This window comes from Felis catus, chromosome D1 (assembly GCF_018350175.1).
Source record: "Felis catus isolate Fca126 chromosome D1, F.catus_Fca126_mat1.0, whole genome shotgun sequence".
Taxonomy (NCBI): Eukaryota; Metazoa; Chordata; class Mammalia; order Carnivora; family Felidae; genus Felis; species Felis catus.
In genome coordinates this window covers 94539431-94557210 of record NC_058377.1, presented here as the reverse complement: position 1 = coordinate 94557210, position 17780 = coordinate 94539431, and the positions used below count along the sequence as shown (strand labels likewise).

At 36.6% G+C, this 17780-nt stretch overlaps 2 long non-coding RNA genes across 5 annotated transcripts in view; one reads left to right on the top strand and one right to left on the bottom strand.

Annotated features, from left to right (window-relative positions):
- Window positions 1-17780, top strand: part of LOC109492102 — a 1189585-nt gene that overhangs the window by 1140989 nt on the left and 30816 nt on the right. Inside the window, exon 12 of one of the 3 annotated variants that reach the window (XR_006586545.1) lies at window positions 14688-15348. The exons of 1 other annotated variant lie outside the window; for it this stretch is intronic. This is a non-coding gene — a long non-coding RNA (uncharacterized LOC109492102). Of the gene's footprint in view, window positions 1-14687; window positions 15349-17780 lie in introns of those variants that run through there. One more of the 3 variants, XR_006586543.1, reaches the window with a different exon arrangement.
- LOC123380578 lies at window positions 8004-16998 on the bottom strand. Of its 2 annotated transcripts, none has more exons than XR_006586547.1 (3): window positions 16907-16998; window positions 9228-9692; window positions 8004-8176 (listed from the first exon to the last, which is right to left on the bottom strand). It is a non-coding gene; the product is annotated as an uncharacterized LOC123380578 (long non-coding RNA). The 2 variants fall into 2 exon arrangements; XR_006586548.1 differs by lacking the exon at window positions 16907-16998 and adding an exon at window positions 11195-11755.

Sequence of the window (17780 nt, the reverse complement as noted above, 5' to 3'; positions counted from 1 at the left end):
AATTATGTATGCAGGAAGAGTGGAATGAAATATTTAAAATGTTGAGAAAAAAAATCCAACAACCTAGAACTCTGTACCCTGTGATATTGCCCTTACAAAATGAAGGGGAAACTAAGACTTTCTCAGGCAAATAAAAATTGAGGGACTTTGTTGCCAGTAGACATTCCCTGAAAGAAATGTTAAACATTTTTCAGAGATAAGGAAAGTGATTCAGGTCAGGAAACTGAAATATACATTAAAAAGAGAGCATCAAGGGAGGAATAAGTAAAAGTAAAATAACAATCTTTTATTTTTCTTAATAAGAAAAATAATATTCAAAATAATAGCTTCAGTATATTTATATATATACACATATATGTGTGTGTATATTTGTACATACATGCATATATGTGTGTATATGCTTAAGTATGCTTATTCATTTATTTTTGTTTTTTAAATTTTTTAATGTTTATTTATTTTTGAGAGAGAGAGAGACAGAGTGGAAGCAGAAGAGGGGCAGAGGGAGACAGAGACACAGAATCTGAAGCAGGCTCCAGGACAGAGCCTCATGCAGGGCTCGAACTCACCAATTGCAAGATCATGACCTGAGCTGAAGTGGGACATTTTACTGACTGAGCCACCCAGGAGCCCCAAGTATGCTTATTTATTAGTGAAATAAATGACAGCAAGAGAAGGAAAAGAAGGGACGAATTAGAATTATTTTATTATTATAAGGTACTTGCACTACTCCTGAAGTGGTATGTTAATTAAAGTTGGATTTGGATTAATATTGTCAATGTCTATCGCAAAATTTAGGGCAATCACTAAAAAACAAAAGAAGTATAACTGACATACTAAGAAAAGAGTAAAAATGCAATCTATAAAATGCTCAGTTAAGACCAAAAAAGGCAGAAGAAGAGTAGAAAACACAAATAAGAACAAAGAATAAGGGTAACAAATAGAAATCATTGATAAATATACATTAATTCAACTGTATCAATAATCATTTTATTTTATTTTTTTATTTTATTTTTATTTTTTAAATTTACATCCAAGTTAGTTAGCGTATAGTGCAACAATGATTTCAGGGGTAGATTCCTTAATGTCCCTTACCCATTTAGCCCATCCCCCCTCACAGCCCTTCCAGTAGCCCTCTGTTTGTTCTCCATATTTAAGAGTCTCTTCTGTTTTGTCCCCCTCCCAGTTTTTATATTATTTTTGCTTCCCTTCCCTTGTGTTCATCTGTTCTGTATCTTAAAGTCCTCATATGAGTGAAGTCATATGATTTCTGTCTTTGACTGAGTAATTTCACTTAGCATAATACCCTCTAGTTCCTTCCATGTAGTTGCAAATGGCAAGATTTCATTCTTTTTGATTGCCGAGTAATACTCCATTGTGTATGTGTGTATATACATATACATATATATAAATATATATATGTGTGTGTATGTATATATATGTGTGTGTGTGTGTGTACACACACATATATATACCACATCTTTATCCATTCATCCATCTGTGGACATTGGGCTCTTTCCATACTCTGGCTCTTGTTGATTGTGCTACTATAAACATAGGGGTGCATGTGCCCCTTTGAAACAGCATACCTGTATCCCTTGGATAAATACCTAGTAGTGCAATTGCTGGGTCATAGGGTAGTTCTATTTTTAATTTTTTGAGGAACCTCCATACTGTTTTCCAGAGTGGCTGCACAAGCTTGCATTCCCACCAACAATGCAACAGAGATCCTCTTTCTCCACATCCTTGCCAACATCTGTTGTTGCCTCAGTTGTTATTGTTAGCCATTCTGAAAGGTGTGAGGTGGTATCTCATTGTGGTTTTGATTTATATTTCCCTGATGATGAGTGATGTTGAATATTTTTTCATGTGTCAGTTGGCCATTTGGGTATCTTCTTTGGAGAAATGTCTATTCATGTTTTTGCCCTATCGATAATCATTTTAAATGTCAATGGTCCATTGGCACTTAGGTGGCTCAGTCAGTTGAGTGTCCAACTTTTGGTTTCACCTAAGGTCAATATCTCACTGTTAATGGATTGGAGCCCTGCACTGGGCTCTGCATTGACAATGTGAAACCTGCTTGGGATTCTCTCCCTCCCCGTCTTTCTCTGCCCCTCCCCCACTCACGCACTTGTGTCCTGTCTCAAAAAACAATAAAATAAATTAAAAAAAATTTAAATGTCAATGCTCTAATTATACCATTATGACACAGAGATTGTCAGAGTGAATCAAAAACAAGACCCAAGTATATGTTGTTTACAAGAAATCCCCTTTGGGGCGCCTGGGTGGCGCAGTCGGTTAAGCGTCCGACTTCAGCCAGGTCACTATCTCGCAGTCCTCGAGTTCGAGCCCTGCGTTGGGCTCTGGGCTGATGGCTCGGAGCCTGGAGCCTGTTTCCGATTCTGTGTCTCCTTCTCTCTCTGCCCCTCCCCCATTCATGCTCTGTCTCTCTCTGTCCCAAAAATAAATAAACGTTGAAAAAAAAATTTAATAAAAAAATAAAAAAAAAGAAATCCCCTTTGAATATAAAGATGTAAAATACAAAGATGTGAAATATAAAGATGTGAATATAAAGTATAGAAAGTATACTTTATAAAGATGTGAATATAAAGTGTATAAAGTATATGTTGTTTATAAGAAATATAAAGTATATAAAGTATACGTTGTTTATAAGAAATCCCCCTCAATATAAAGATGTGAAATATAAAGATGTGAATATAAAGATGTGAAAGGATAGAGAAAGATATACATGCTAATTAACACTAATCAAAAGAAAGTGAGAGTAGCTATATTAACTTCAGAGAGTGCAGAACAATGGAAGTTATCAGGAATAAAAAGGGACGTTATGTAATGATGAACAAGTTAGTTCACCAAGAAACCCTAACAGTTATTAATGTGAGTATGCCTAACAACAGAGTGTCATAATATGTGAGGCATAACTGATGGAACCACAAGGGAGATACATGAATCCACCATTATAACTGGAGAATTCAGCAGTCCTCCATCAGAAATGGTAGAAAATAGTAAGTACATAGCAGAACTCTGTAACACCATCAATCAATTGTTCATAATTGACATCTCTAAACTACTTCATCCAACAACAGCAGCTCAAGCTTACATGGAACATTTGTCAGTATAGATTAGATTGTATACCCTAAGACATAACAAATTTATTTATTTATTTTTTATTTTTTCAATATATGAAGTTTATTGTCAAATTGGTTTCCATACAACACCCAGTGCTCATCCCAAAAGGTGCCCTCCTCAATACCCATCACCCACCCTCCCCTCTCTCCCACCCCCCATCAACCCTCAGTTTGTTCTCAGTTTTTAAGAGTCTCTTATGCTTTAGCTCTCTCCCACTCTAACCTCTTTTTTTTTTCCTTCCCCTCCCCCATGGATTTCTGTTAAGTTTCTCAGGATCCACATAAGAGTGAAAACATATGGTATCTGTCTTTCTCTGTATGGCTTATTTCACTTAGCATCACACTCTCCAGTTCCATCCACGTTGCTACAAAGGGCCATATTTCATTCTTTCTCATTGCCACGTAGTACTCCATTGTGTATATAAACCACAATTTCTTTATCCATTTATCAGTTGATGGACATTTAGGCTCTTTCCACAATTTGGCTATTGTTGAGAGTGCTGCTATAACCATTGGGGTACAAGTGGCCCTATGCATCAGCACTCCTGTATCCCTTGGGTAAATTCCTAGCAGTGCTATTGCTGGGTCATAGGGTAGGTCTATTTTTAATTTTTTGAGTAACCTCCACCCTGTTTTCCAGAGTGGCTGCACCAATTTGCATTCCCACCAACAGTGCAAGAGGGTTCCCGTTTCTCCACATCCTCTCCAGCATCTATATAGTCTCCTGATTTGTTCATTTTGGCCACTCTGACTGGCTTCAGGTAATATCTGAGTGTGGTTTTGATTTGTATTTCCCTGATGTGGAGCGACGTTGAGCATCATTTCATGTGCCTGTTGGCCATCTGGATGTCTTCTTTAGAGAAGTGTCTATTCATGTTTTCTGCCCATTTCTTCACTGGATTATTTGTTTTTTGGGTGTGGAGTTTGGTGAGCTCTTTATACATTTTGGATACTAGCCCTTTGTAAGACATAACAAATTTAAAAGAATAAAACTCGTACAATGTCTGCTGTTAGATCACAATGGAATTAAAGTAGAAATCATCAACAGAAAGAGAGCTGGAAGATTTCAAAATATTTGGAGATTAAATAACACATTTTTCAATAACATATGGGTCCAAAAAAAATCACATGAGAAATATAAAAAATATATTTGGAACTACATAAATACTAAAATAAAATATCAAATTGTGTGGGATGAAGCAAAGGCAGTGCTTAGAGGGAAATTTATAGTATTGAATGCCCACATTAGAAAGGAGAAAAAATCTAAAATCAGTAGTATAATCATCCACCTTAGGAAACTAGAAAAAGAAGAGAAAATTAAATCTAAAATAAGCAGAAGAAAAATAATTAAAGCAGAAAGCAATAAAATTGAAAATAAGAAATCAATAAGGTAAATCAATACAACCAAAAGCTTTTATTGTTTGTTTGTTTAAAGATCAATGAAATTGATAAACCTAGAGCCAAGCTAAGAAAAAAGGAGAGACTATACAGATTACTAATATCAGGGAAAAAAAATAGGATAATTCACTGCAGATCCCATGGACATAGAAGGGATGATAAAGATATATTATGAACAGATCTATGTCCACAAATGTTATAACTTGGATGAAATGGGCATTTCCCAGAAAAAACATAACCTGGCAAAACTCACACAAGAAATAGACAATTTGAATAGGCTCATACCTATTTTGAAAATTGAATAAATAATTAATAATCTCAAAACAGAAAGTATGAGACCCAGATGCATTCACTGGTGAATTCTACCAAATATTTAAGAAAAAATTATACTAATTCTTTAAAATATCTTTCATAGACTGGAAGGAAAAGGAATGCTTTCTAACTCATCCTTTTAAGCCAGTATTACTCACTACCAAAACCAGACAGACATTATAAGAAAACCATAGACCAATATCTCTCCTGAACTTAAATATAAAAAAATCATCAACAAATTACTAGCAAAATAAAACCCAAAAATGAATAAAAAGAATTATATACCACAATCAAGTGGGATTTATCCCAAGTATGCAAAGCTGGTTCAACATTTGAAAATCAATTAATATAATCCATCACATCAACAGACTAAAGAAACAAAAAACATATAATCATATCAATAGATACAGAAAAAGTATTTGACAAAAACCAACACCCATTCATAATAAAACTCCCAGTAAACTAGGAAAACAAGGGAAGTTCCTCAACCTGATAAATAAAATCTACAAAAACCCTGTAGCTAACATCATACTTAAATGGTAAAAAATCTGTTTCCTGCAGAGATCAGAAACAAGGAAAGTTTGAAGGATACAAGTTTAATATTAAAAAGTCAGTCATTTTTCTATATATCTGCAATGAATGATTGGAATTGGCAATTAAAAACACATTACCATTTACCAGACAGTCTTTTCAACAAATGGTTCAGGAACAACTGAACGTCCACCAAAAAATGAATCTAGACACAGACATTACACCTTTCACAAAAATTAGCTCAAAATGGATCAAATACCTAGATGTAGAATGCAGAACTATAAAATTATTAGACAATAACAGGACAAAACCCTAGATGGCCTTGGGTATCATGAGGATTCTTTAGATACAATACCAAAGAAGCAATCCATGAAGGATGTAATTGACAAGCTGAACTTCATTAAAATTAAATGCTTCTACTCTGCAAAAGACACGACAACAAAGCCACAGACTGGGAGAAAACATTTGCAAAAGAAACATCTGATAAAGGATTATTATCCAAAGTATGCAAAGAACTCTTAAACTCAATAAGAATAAAACTAGCAGCCTGGTTAAAAAGCGCACAAAAGACCTGAATAGACATCTCATCAAAGAAGATATACAGATGGCAAACGAGTATATGAAGAGATGCTCAGCATCATATGTCATCAGGGAACTGCAATTTAAAACAACAATGAGATACCACTACACAGCTATTAGAATGGCCAAACTCTGAAACACTACAAACAGCAAATGCTGATTAGGATGTGGGACAACAAGAGCTCAAGAGCTCTCAGTCATTGCTGGTGGGTATGCAAAGGAGGACAGCCACTTTTGGAAGAAAATAGATACAAAAATAAACTATAATGTATTAAAACCAATGCAATCCAGTCATATTTAACTGAAGCTTACGTTTTGTTTTGTTTTCTTTTGTTTTTATTCATCAGAAAATGAGGAGCACATGTTTATGATCTAACTTTGGGAAGGGCTTTTTGTAAGAATAATAGTACAAAAGAGCAAACTATGCCAAAATATCTTATTCATTTGATTATACCAAAAATTAGGAATTTAATTATGTTAGGGAAATGTGAAGAAAGTTAAAAGATAATAGATGGGGAGAAAAGATGAAATAAAACTTATAAACATTTATATCTAGAATATATTAAGAACTTATGTAAAAGAAAACGCAGAAAACTCAACAAGTACACAGTAGTATAGTATCTACTGATACCAATTAATGTATGTAGATAGAATATGTAAAGATTTTCATTTATTTGGCAGAAATAGCATGGGCTTCAGTATCAGACGTGGTTGATATTCTGACTCTGGGTGGATCAAATGCCTTAACCTAACTATGCTTCAGTTTTCTCACAAGTAACAGGTACAATAAAATCCACCATTGCATGGTTTTGTTTATTTGTTCTGGTGAGGATTGGAGAGCGTCATCTAAAATGTCTAGCCCAGTAAATGCCATTTATGAAGAGCTCAGTAAAAAAGAGTTCAGTACATGCTATTATTACATTAAAGAGCCTTGGTATGTTAAATCTTTTATCCAGAGAGTCTGTAAAATTATCTTTGCATGTTTTAAAGCCTCTACCTGTGATAGTGAGGTCCTCTGATTTATCTGATGTTGAATCATTTAACAGAAGGCATGTATTGTAGTCATAAATTTTGAAGTTGTAAATGTTCCAAGGAGAAAAAAAAAAGCTGTAGTTATTTTCACTTTATACACTCTTTGCAATGGAGATGCAAAGAGTTCTTCACAATTTCAACTCTGTAAATTACAGAGAAGTCTCGAACTCTGATGTTTTTGCCCTCTAGGTGTTATGTTCTTTCTGTAATATTTATTGTCATTACTTCAGTTTTGTTTAGGCTTTTTTTTTTCATACAGTTTATGCAAGGCATTGCAAGTGCATCAGACAGAATTAGACAAAGTCTCCTCCCCAAAACAGCATGTTAAAAGTGTAGAAGGATTAAAAAGGTAAGCATACAAACAATTGTAAAATAGCAAAGCCTTTGGTAATGCCATAAGAGAGAGGTTCACAAGTTGCATACAGACTCAAGTGTTTGCTAAAGGCTTAGTGGAGGGGTAAACATATCAAATGGCTTTAGAATAGGGGCTACTCATGCTTGTCATAAAAAAATGGGAGGAAGAGAGTGTTTGGGGTAGAAAAAATGTGAGCAAGGGAACAGAGGATGAAAGATATGACTAGAATAAGAAAAATGGTCCAGTTGAGTTTAGGAAGAATGTTTTAGACACCAACAAATGTTTTATTTATTTTTTTAATGTTTGTTTATGTTTGTGTATGTATTTTGACAGAGAGAGCACGCACGTGATCAGGGGAGGGGCAGAGAGAGAGGGAGACACAGAATCTGAAGCAGGCTGCAGGCTCTGAGTTGTCAGCATAGAGTCCAACGTGGGGCTTGAACTCACAAACTGTGAGATCATGACCTGAGCCGAAGCCGAATGCTTAACCAACTGAGCCACCCAGGTGCCCCAAGGCACCAACAAATGTTTTATTAAGGAAGGAAAAGATGGAAGGGAGGAAGGAGCCACAGAAAGGATAAAAGGATAGTGGAAGGGAGGGAGGGAAACCATAAACAAATGAAGGTCTTAAATACGAGGCTGAAGGTTTAACATTAATTCACCAGACAGATGGATTTAATTAATGCTTTTTCCTTTTCAAGATTTTATGCTGGCTTCTTTCTAGCAAACTTAGTTCAGAATGGGTGGTCATGGTATATAGGGCTTGATGCCCCAGCTATCAGGCTTAAACTTATGATTCTTGCTGTTCCTTCCTTGGGATGATAATCTGAAAGAACCAAAGCAAAAGTAGTGTGTGAGGAGAGCAAATACATTGTAAGTCCAGTCGGAACCCAAGCAAAATAAGCAATGTTTCTGAAACACAGTTGTGACCGAAAAGAATGGATGAATTATTACTCTGGCATTTCCTTTGTTATTTATGTCTAGAAATCAATCAATAGCTGAAGGAACTGAGTAATTTATAAGTCAGGTGCTGTCACATGCTTGTTGGTCTCAACTGGTATAACCTGTCCATGAATTCCTATGAAACTTGATGACAAAAGAAAACAATCTTATGACAAGCCTGACATTCATAATCCGGCACATATTATTCTAACATGTTATAAAAACATAAATTAAAAATACAGTAGCTGCTGAAAATAGAATTGCCCACTGACTGTATAAAATCTTTCCTCCGTCCTCACCACACCTTGTTTAATAAAAATAGATGTAGGTGATGAAACATTTATTATGGCAACAAGTTAACCAAAAAGACCTGTCAATTTGATGGAGGAGGTTATTTGTCCAACAAAATATCCAAGCACATGAAGCGATCTGGAAATCCAATAGGGAAGGCAGGGACAGCCCTGTTTTTAGTTTTTCCTACCTGACTTCTCAACCAGAAATAAATGGCTGAAGGGCACTGATTAAAAGTGTAGATATAGTTTTATGAATGTATTTTGCCTCATCCGATTCAGAAGGACTAAGGGGTGGTTGGTCATCTTATGAGAACAGAATTTAAACAAGAATCTTCTCTGAAAAAGCCAGAGAATTTCTTTCCCAGTCCCTGTCCTTTTATCTCCCTCTCCTCCCCCCACCCTCCCTTTTTTGTCTCCCTCATCTCAGAAGCAGTTGTGTGGCTCTGCAAACCCACTTTAACCAATGGACCTATCCTCATGTGGTCAGTCTGTCAGGGCTAGAGCTATATTAACCAAACTAACAGAAATCTGATGAATAATTTGGAGTGCCAGGTAATTAGTTCAACAGTGAAGAAATATAAATGACAGGCAAAGCAGATGTTTCGTATCAGCCGACTAGAGTACCACATTCCTCCAGCCTACCTGGTAAGAAAAGTTCTCGTGGAAGGTATTTTGGTAAGGCATAATCAGATAAAGATGAGTTAATTAGGCAACATATGAGGCTCATGGCACCAGAAGATTACAGATGAAATCATTTCCATTCCTCAGGTTGACTCAGAATCCTCCGCCGTAAATAGCATCAGATTGGTTTGCTTTTTTTCAGGATAAGCTCTTTATGATAAAGTTCAAGCCATGTCCAAATCTCAGTAGTTAAAACAACACGGGTTTATTTCTCATTTGTACCACGTGGACCCAGGCTGATGAAAGCCTCTAACATCAAGAACCTTACCAGTCATTGTGGCAATAAGCCAAACTGCACACTAACTCTTAACTGGTTTGGCTCTCCAAAGTGTAACACAAAGCTTTCTTTCAGATTCAGTTGGCAAAAGAAAGACGAAGGCTTGTGCCTGACTTCAAAGAACGGGATTCGCCAAACATATTCCATACCTGCACAAATGAGAATTGGAATATTGTAAATAGTCTCCCACAACACATTAACAAATTCATCCTTTTGAGTTCAGCTTTTCTAGATACGTTATTCCATCTGCATAGTAAGCTTTGCCAGTTGTCTGTAACCTGGTTTTGTATCTGATAATGATATACATTCACATTCTCTTAAGTTTTGTTACTTTAACTGATACATTTGGCCTCTAAACCCAGCAATATATTCACTGTATAGTGTGGACTACTTCTATAGAGAACTGAACTCAATCATTATTTGTTGACTTTTTCTAGTTTCTATTCTTTGAGGGTCATCGGTCTGCATGCTGATATTCCTGTGTGCAGACATCAAGAATTATCCCCTGAACTATACTGGATTAGAAACCAGGTAGATCCAAGTGTCATTGTTCTGGAAATTGAAATCCACTAAGCTTATGTGATGACTATTTATTTATCATTTATGCAAAGTTCGGGCTAATTTCTCAAGAAAAAAAATTGTTACCTAGCCATAGATTATACCTCCATTTAATAAGAGGCCATATGATGTGGTAAGGTAAGGTCAGAGACTTTCTAGCCAGACGGATCTGGATGGGAGTATGGGCTCTTTCATCTGTCTGGGCTACTTTGGGTGTCAGCTTCTCTTGGCTTCTTTTTCCTTATATATAAAATGGAACAATAATAATCACCTTGAAATTTGGTCATGAGGTGCGTTACATTTGAAATGTGATCAGCCAGAACCTGGCATAATAAACCCTACTTCAGTTTTAGATAATGTTTGCCGAAGCCACTTTCTGCATATAGTGCCAGAAGACAGAATTTGAACTAGAGACTCTTCTAGGTATGTGTTTATTCATCTCTGCTTAGTACAGTACCCAGCACAGTGCCTGGCAGAGTAAATGCTAAGCAAATGTTTGTCAGGAAAGCAGACAAGTTGTTCTAAGTAGGAAGCCTGCACTTACCCGATTTGCCACTAGATGGTGAGTTGAGGTAAAGCAAAATATCGGCTCAGACTATTATTTTTTTCTATGTCCTACCTGGAAATTATCCACAAAGTAAAGTACAGGTGTTTATTGTTGTTTGTTGGTTTTTACACTAGGTGAGCAGATTAGGTGAATCAACAGTATCAATAAGAGGGTTTCCGTAGTACCTTCTCACCTAACAATCAACCAGAGCCCTGATAGTTGCAGCGTTAAGATCCATGTTTGTTAAGGAACTGATCGCAAATCAACAAGGTTTGATTCACGGCTGGTGCTGATTGAACTATCTCAGTTCTCTCTGGTTTTTTGTTTGCTTGTTTGGGGGGCTTTATTTTGTGTAATTTTTTTTTGTTTATTGTTTGTTTTGCTCGTCAGTAAATTGTTAATCAACTAAAGTGAACCAAAAACAAATAAACGACTCTTAGAACTTCTTTTCCTTGCCATCACCACACAGCCGTAAATATACATTTTTTTTCTTTCAGTGGGGGAAAGTTTTTTTGGTCTGAACTTTCTCAGAAATTGGAGCTTTACCTGTACTTTCTTGATACGTTGATACATCTTCATTTCTTCCTCTTGGGTAATAAATTTATGAAAGAAGATAATCTCTGAATTGCTTTTTTTTTTAAATTTAAAACCTATCTTCTTTCTTCTCTTTTTTTCTTTCTTTCATTTCCACTCCCTCCTTCCTTTCTTCCCTCTTCCCTCCCTTTCTTCCTCCTTTATTTCTTGATCAAGTATTTTTTGAATGTCTTTTGTGCATCAGAAAGTGTTCTAAGCCTTAGAAATACAGCACTAATATTCTGCCCTCAAAGGAATGGCAAGATAGATTGTAAACTGAATGCAGAAAGTGATAAAAGCTGCAAAAAGAAACCAAGCAAGTGGCAACCAGGATGTCTCTGTTATAGATCTGTTGTTCCCAGAAGTTGACATCTGAGAAGAAATTTGAGTTCAGTCATAGAGAAAGCCCTTGGAGTCTTAGAAAGAGATTTCTAGGAATAGGCAGAAAGAAGCATTGAGACTCTGAGCAAGAACTTGTTTATAGGCAGAAGCCCAGTTTAACCAAATATAGTGATTGAGGTAAGAAATGAAAGCAGAGGAGTGACTAAGAGCTGGAAGCCAGGTTAGGTAGAACCTTGTGGACCAGGCAAAATTCTGCATTTTATTGTGAATATGAAGTGAAGTCATAGAGGGTTTTGAGTAGATGAGTGATATGATCTGGTTCGCTCTCTAAAAGAACCACCTTAGCTGCTGCACAGAAAAAAGACTTTAGGGAAAGCAAGAAAGAAAACAGTGAGACCAATCAAGTCACGACTGCTTTCATCCAGCTCTGATGATGACGTGCACTGGAGTGATGGCCAGGGACAGAGTAAGAAAACATTGGATCACGGGATCCATTTTTCTAGTTGAATTAAGATATCCCATAGGACCTGAGAAAGGGGAGCATGGTCCTACATAATTTTGTGATGCAATCTCCCTTGACAGATTGAGTGGTATAAGAACTCCATTGATCAATGGTCAATCCAAAAGGAACCCCTTGACTTTTCTTCTACATTTCTCTCTGCCTATTGAGAGTATATGTTAAGCAGAGTTTTGAGTTTTGAAGATCTGACAGCTTAATACAGGTTCCCTCAATCATCACAGAAGATGGAATTTGCTAGTATGAAAGATAGTTTTATCTCCAAATGGGAAAGGGTAGTAACCTCCAATACATTTCACTCACAGTTAGCAACTAATGATAATTATGAGGATGTCCATTATGCAGAATCAGAGGCTTGACATATATAGCATTGTCTAGAGGCTTTGAAATCATGGACAAATAGTAGCCACTGGTCTAGTTAATGTGAATCTTCACATTGCTGATTTTCCAGAGATAAAACCCCACCGTCTTGAGGGAGGTAGAAATTAAATCTTGTTATAAATTATGTGCTGAGACTGTACTCTGCTATGATCCCACCCAGGCTGCCAATAAATAAATAGTTATAAAACACACTCTGTCAGACACCCAGAGTTCTATTGCCTACATCCACTCTCTGTTCGTTCCTTTCCATTTTATGTTTCTCTTGAGTTCTTTAAAAGGGAACAATCCCCGTTGAGTTATTTTTATCGCCATCCATTTCTTTTTAGAAGTTAACAATTCATGCAAAATAGGCTGTAATTTTTTTTCCCTAAGTATTTAGCAGGACAACTTATCTTGATTTCAGAAAGCTATCTAGAGTGTTTTTCCCTTTCCCATCAGTCTGGACAGATTTAATTAGTAACTGTAACATAAAAATGCCAAATTTTCCTTGCCTCCAGATTGGTGTGCATATGAAAGGCATTTCCCAGCCCTTGGGATCACCTCTGAAGTCCTAAAATTGAATGGTCAGTAGATTTATACATGAGGGGATTAAGTCCCAGGTATTTTTCTAAGGACCTTCTCTAGGACTGATTCCCTCTATTCCTCTCTGAGATTCCCATCCACTGATTTCTCTCTCATTCCTGTTCTTTCTCACTTCTGTAAGACCAGTGATAGTTGCCTCAGCCACCCTCACTACTCTGACTTGTCATCAGCTTGGGTGGTTTTTCTGTTTACATGTTTAATGCTTCCAGCACCCTAACCTCTTAGTTTTTAAACTTTTAGTGCCTCATGTTGGAAAAAAAAATGCTACCTATGAAACATCATTGAGTATGCTAAGAATCTATGTGCTAGAATTCCTAAAATGGAGAACTTCATTAGGCAGACATTATTTACATTTTACAAGGAAAAAAAATGGGAGATTCTGATATGTTGTCTAGATGATAAAAGCTAATGTACATTCCCAATGAGAATTATAATTTGGATTCAGCTCAAGGTTGCTGTGACTTCACTTTACTACTGAAGTAAGACAAAGTACAAAGGAAATCCATGATTTAAGCACAGGAATGGATGTGGTGTTCCCCAATGCCTCCCTGGTTCCTCACAGAGATCCATCTGAAAATCATTGGTCAAGGCAGCCTCCCAGAAGGGGGAAAAATGCTTCTTCAGGAGGTCAGAGCCTTGGATTTACTGCCTTTTGAACATTTGGTTGTCTTGGAGGCTATGTCAGTACACAAGAGTCCACTCTAATACCATAAAACGCATTCCTCATGAGGCACAGTTAACAAACATCTGCATAGGCCTGGCTATAGACTTCTACATTGGGCCATAAGCTTCCAAACTTTTGCAGACATTAGGCAACGATCTATGATAAGTTATCAAACTGCTCATAAGCCATCAGTGTTTTTGGATGCATTGTGAAAATTTGTTCCATAAAAGCCTGATTTCATTTGTTTACCATTGAAGCCATAACACTTGGCAGTGCCTGGTTCATAGGTGGTACTTACTAATATTTTTAATAAAATTACAGAAGATTAGGCCAAAATAGAATTCATTACCATTTCTGAAAAAATTTGCTACGTTGATCATAGAGTCATAAAGTTTTAATATCTCATAAGGCATTTAGAACAAACCTTCCAGATATCCATGGGGTGAAGATAGAGAAATGCACATCATAGAGTAATAGGTAGGTTTTCAATCTGACATTTTCCTAAGTATGTTTATAAAGTGTGCTTCAAAAACATGCTCCAAAAAAAAAAAAAAAAAGAAAAAGAAAAAGAAAAAATGAATACAAACAAGTTTTTATTTCCTTAACAATTGTTTCAATTTTCAGTTTTTAATAGTTTTTTATTGTTTAGGTGTTTTGTGTTTTTTTTTTCTTTTTTCATTTTTTTCTGTCCTTCTCCCCACTCTAGAATATAGCTCTATGAGGTCAGAGGTCATGTCAGTTTTATTCACTGTTTATTGCTAGTTCCTAACACTCCACATAGCTTATAGAAGGTAGTCAACAAAATGGTTGTTTAAATGGATGAGTAAATTCTGGTTTAGTCAAAGTATGAGAGAAGGAAATTCTCAATTTAATATGCTAATGTGTTTGGGGAATCTAGAAAAATGAGTATAATAGGTAGAATCTGATGTAATCTACTTATAAATAGGAAGAAGAGATGAAAAAGATTTTTACTTTTGTAGTATCCAGAGGCTCCAGGGAATGAAATCCACTATTGAGGCCATGAAGAAGAATGAAAATTGAAGGGAATAGATGGAGTTTTGCAGAAGAAAAACACAGTGAATGGCTGCCATGATGTTCCAGGCATCATGAAAAGGCAGAAACAAGATGGATCTATTCATGCAGCGACTATTTATCAAATCCCTGCTATGGCTCTCATTTCTCTAGGATCTGGAACCACCTAGATAAAACCTAGAATTTCTACTCTCAAGAAACATATAGTTCAATTAAGGAAACAAATGGATAAAATTTGTTTACACAAGTAAGAAAATTGCTCTTTAAATAGTGACTTCTGTGAAGATATATGCAATTAAAAATCTACAAAAATCCCAAAACCACTTTCACTCATTTATCAACAGGTAAAGCCAAGAGAAAGATCGTTATGAACAAAAATGTATGGGGAAAGTTGGAAACTTTATAATCTTTTTAAAGGAAATAAGAGGTCAAGAATACATATAGGAAGAGAAAGTTATAGTTCTGGTCTAATTATACTATTTTGGATAAATTACTTCATCTTCATCTGTAAAATTAGGCATTAGGCTAAATAATTTGCTAAAATTTCTTAGATTTCCTACCATTTTTATTATAACTATTACTATATTTAAGTTTATTTATTTATTTCAAAGAGAGAGAGTGTGCACAAACAGGGGAGGGGAAGAGAGAGAGAGAGAGAGAGAGAGAGAATTCCAAGCAGGCTCCGCCCTGTCAGCACAGAGCCCGACATGGGGCTTGAACTCATGAACCTTGAGATCATGACCTGAGCCAAAACCAAGAGCCAGAGGCTTAACTTATGGAGCCATCCAGGAGCCCCTAGAACCATTACTTTTATAAACCTGTGTGGAAAACCCAAGAGTCAATTTATGATTAAATTTACTCTTTTCTTCCCCCTAAGTTTTACCCTAATAAACAAGAAATACCTAATCTTTCAGTCGATTGATTTGTGTGTTTGGGAAATCTGACAATTTAATTCAGTTACTGAATGCTTTATTACATATCAGATTGGCAAATAGAAATGAAACTACAACTGCCTGCTGTCTTCAAGTCCTCCTTTCCTAACATCTCCTATTAATATAGGTAGAAATGACCATGACTTCAAAACTGAGAAAGAGAACAAAAGGGGCAGAACTTAAGTGCTTACTGTCAAGATCCTGTGAAAATCCCTTAAAATATGTTAATTTTCCAGGAGAAAACTTCAAGGCAGTTTGGAAAGTTACATACATCTCCCCATAAAAGAAGGATAGCTGTTATAATTGAATATGGACAAGGCATCTGGGCAGAATGGCCAACTTTCTGATGAAATATTTAATGGGATGATTACTTAATAGGAAGGATTGCTGATCTAAAGGTACAAACTCCAGGGGTGCCTGGGTAGCTCAGTCAGTTAAGCGTCTGACTTTGGCTCAGGTCATGTTCTCACTGGGTTTGTGAGTTCGAGCCCCGTGTCGGGCTCTGTGCTAACAGCTCAGAGCCTGGAGCCTCCTTCAGATTCTGTCTCCTCCTCTCTCTGCCCCTCCCATGCTCATTCTCTGTTCTCTCAATAATAAATAAATGTTAAAAAAAATAAAAAATAAATAAATAAATGAAGATACAAACTCCACTGAGGAGGAGTAGCGTGTGCTCTGAGGTGAAATAGAGGGGACTCAGAAGATTGTCTCTTCCACAAATTAAGAGGGAAAATGTAATATTTCATTTAGAAGAACAAAATTTTAACCCTTCTCCCTTTTTCTGTCTAGAATTCTTTTGTTGTTGTTGTTCCCCTCCCGTCTTACATTCAAGAGAAATGTTTAAATCACAATAAAAAGAAGTGGAAATCCTTCACGTAGCCAGTGATCAGGATAATTTTAAGTATGCCTTCAACTCTTGTTAAATGCTAAATTATACTGAATGTTGATTCTAGGAGAAACTAATAAGTGGGTTTCATTCCATTCCCCTTCTGTATCACTCCTTTCCTATTTAATTTTCTTTTCTTAAAAAAAAAAGCTCTTTGGACTTTTCTCCCAAGTGTACAGAACTATTCTGTTGCTTCTTGCTCTGAGTCATCCTTATCCTTATCCTCCATCAGTTTGTCTATTCTTGTCTATTCTGGGATCCGTTCTCTCCAACAGAAGTCACCCTGCTAAAAGGCATGTCAGCTCCCCACCCTGCACTCATCACCAAACCTGGAGTTTTCAGTCATTATCACCTGTAGATGTCTAACATGAGCTGCTGTAAGATTGATGGTCTTCAGAATGAGTAGGATGTTGGGGATAATGGGTGTTTTTGAGTCGGAGCAGGCTGCCTTTGACATAGAGCATGCTCATTCATTCCTTGCTATTTCCATCATACATTCATTATGCCGTCATACCTGTCTTGCACTTATTTGGCTCTCTTGGCTGCAGCGTTATATGGTAGAAAGGGTAGACTCCTTCCAACAACATATTAATGATATGAAAATTGGTGTGGTTGCAAGATAATAGGGTCAAAATAGAAGAAGCAATCAAATACAGTGTGTTACAGTGGAATTCACTCAGAATTAGGTAAATGTTGTGTCCATGCTCTCTTCTTAAGAATCAGGGGACGGGGCGCCTGGGTGGCTCAGTCGGTTAAGCGTCCGACTTTGGCTCAGGTCATGATCTCACAGTCCGTGGGTTCGAGCCCCGCGTCGGGCTCTGTGCTGACAGCTCATAGCCTGGAGCCTGTTTCAGATTCTGTGTCTCCCTCTTTCTCTGACCCTCCCCTGTTCATGCTCTCTCTCAGTATCAAAAATAAATAAATGTTAAAAAAAAATTAAAAAAAAAAAGAATCAGGGGACTATAGGGGTGATGGGTAGCTCAGTCAGTTAAACATCCAACTCTTGATTTCAGATAAGGTCATGATCTCAGGTTTGTGAGATTGAGTCCCACGTTGAACTCTGTGCTGATAGAGGGAGACCTGCTTGGGATTCTTTCTCTCCACCCCCCCTCTCTCTCTCTCTAAAAAAAAAAAAAGAAAGAAAAGAAAAAAAGAAGGAATCAGAGGACTAGAAGGGTGGCTGGGTCGTTCAGTCAGTTAAGCATCTGACCCTTTATTTCAGCTTA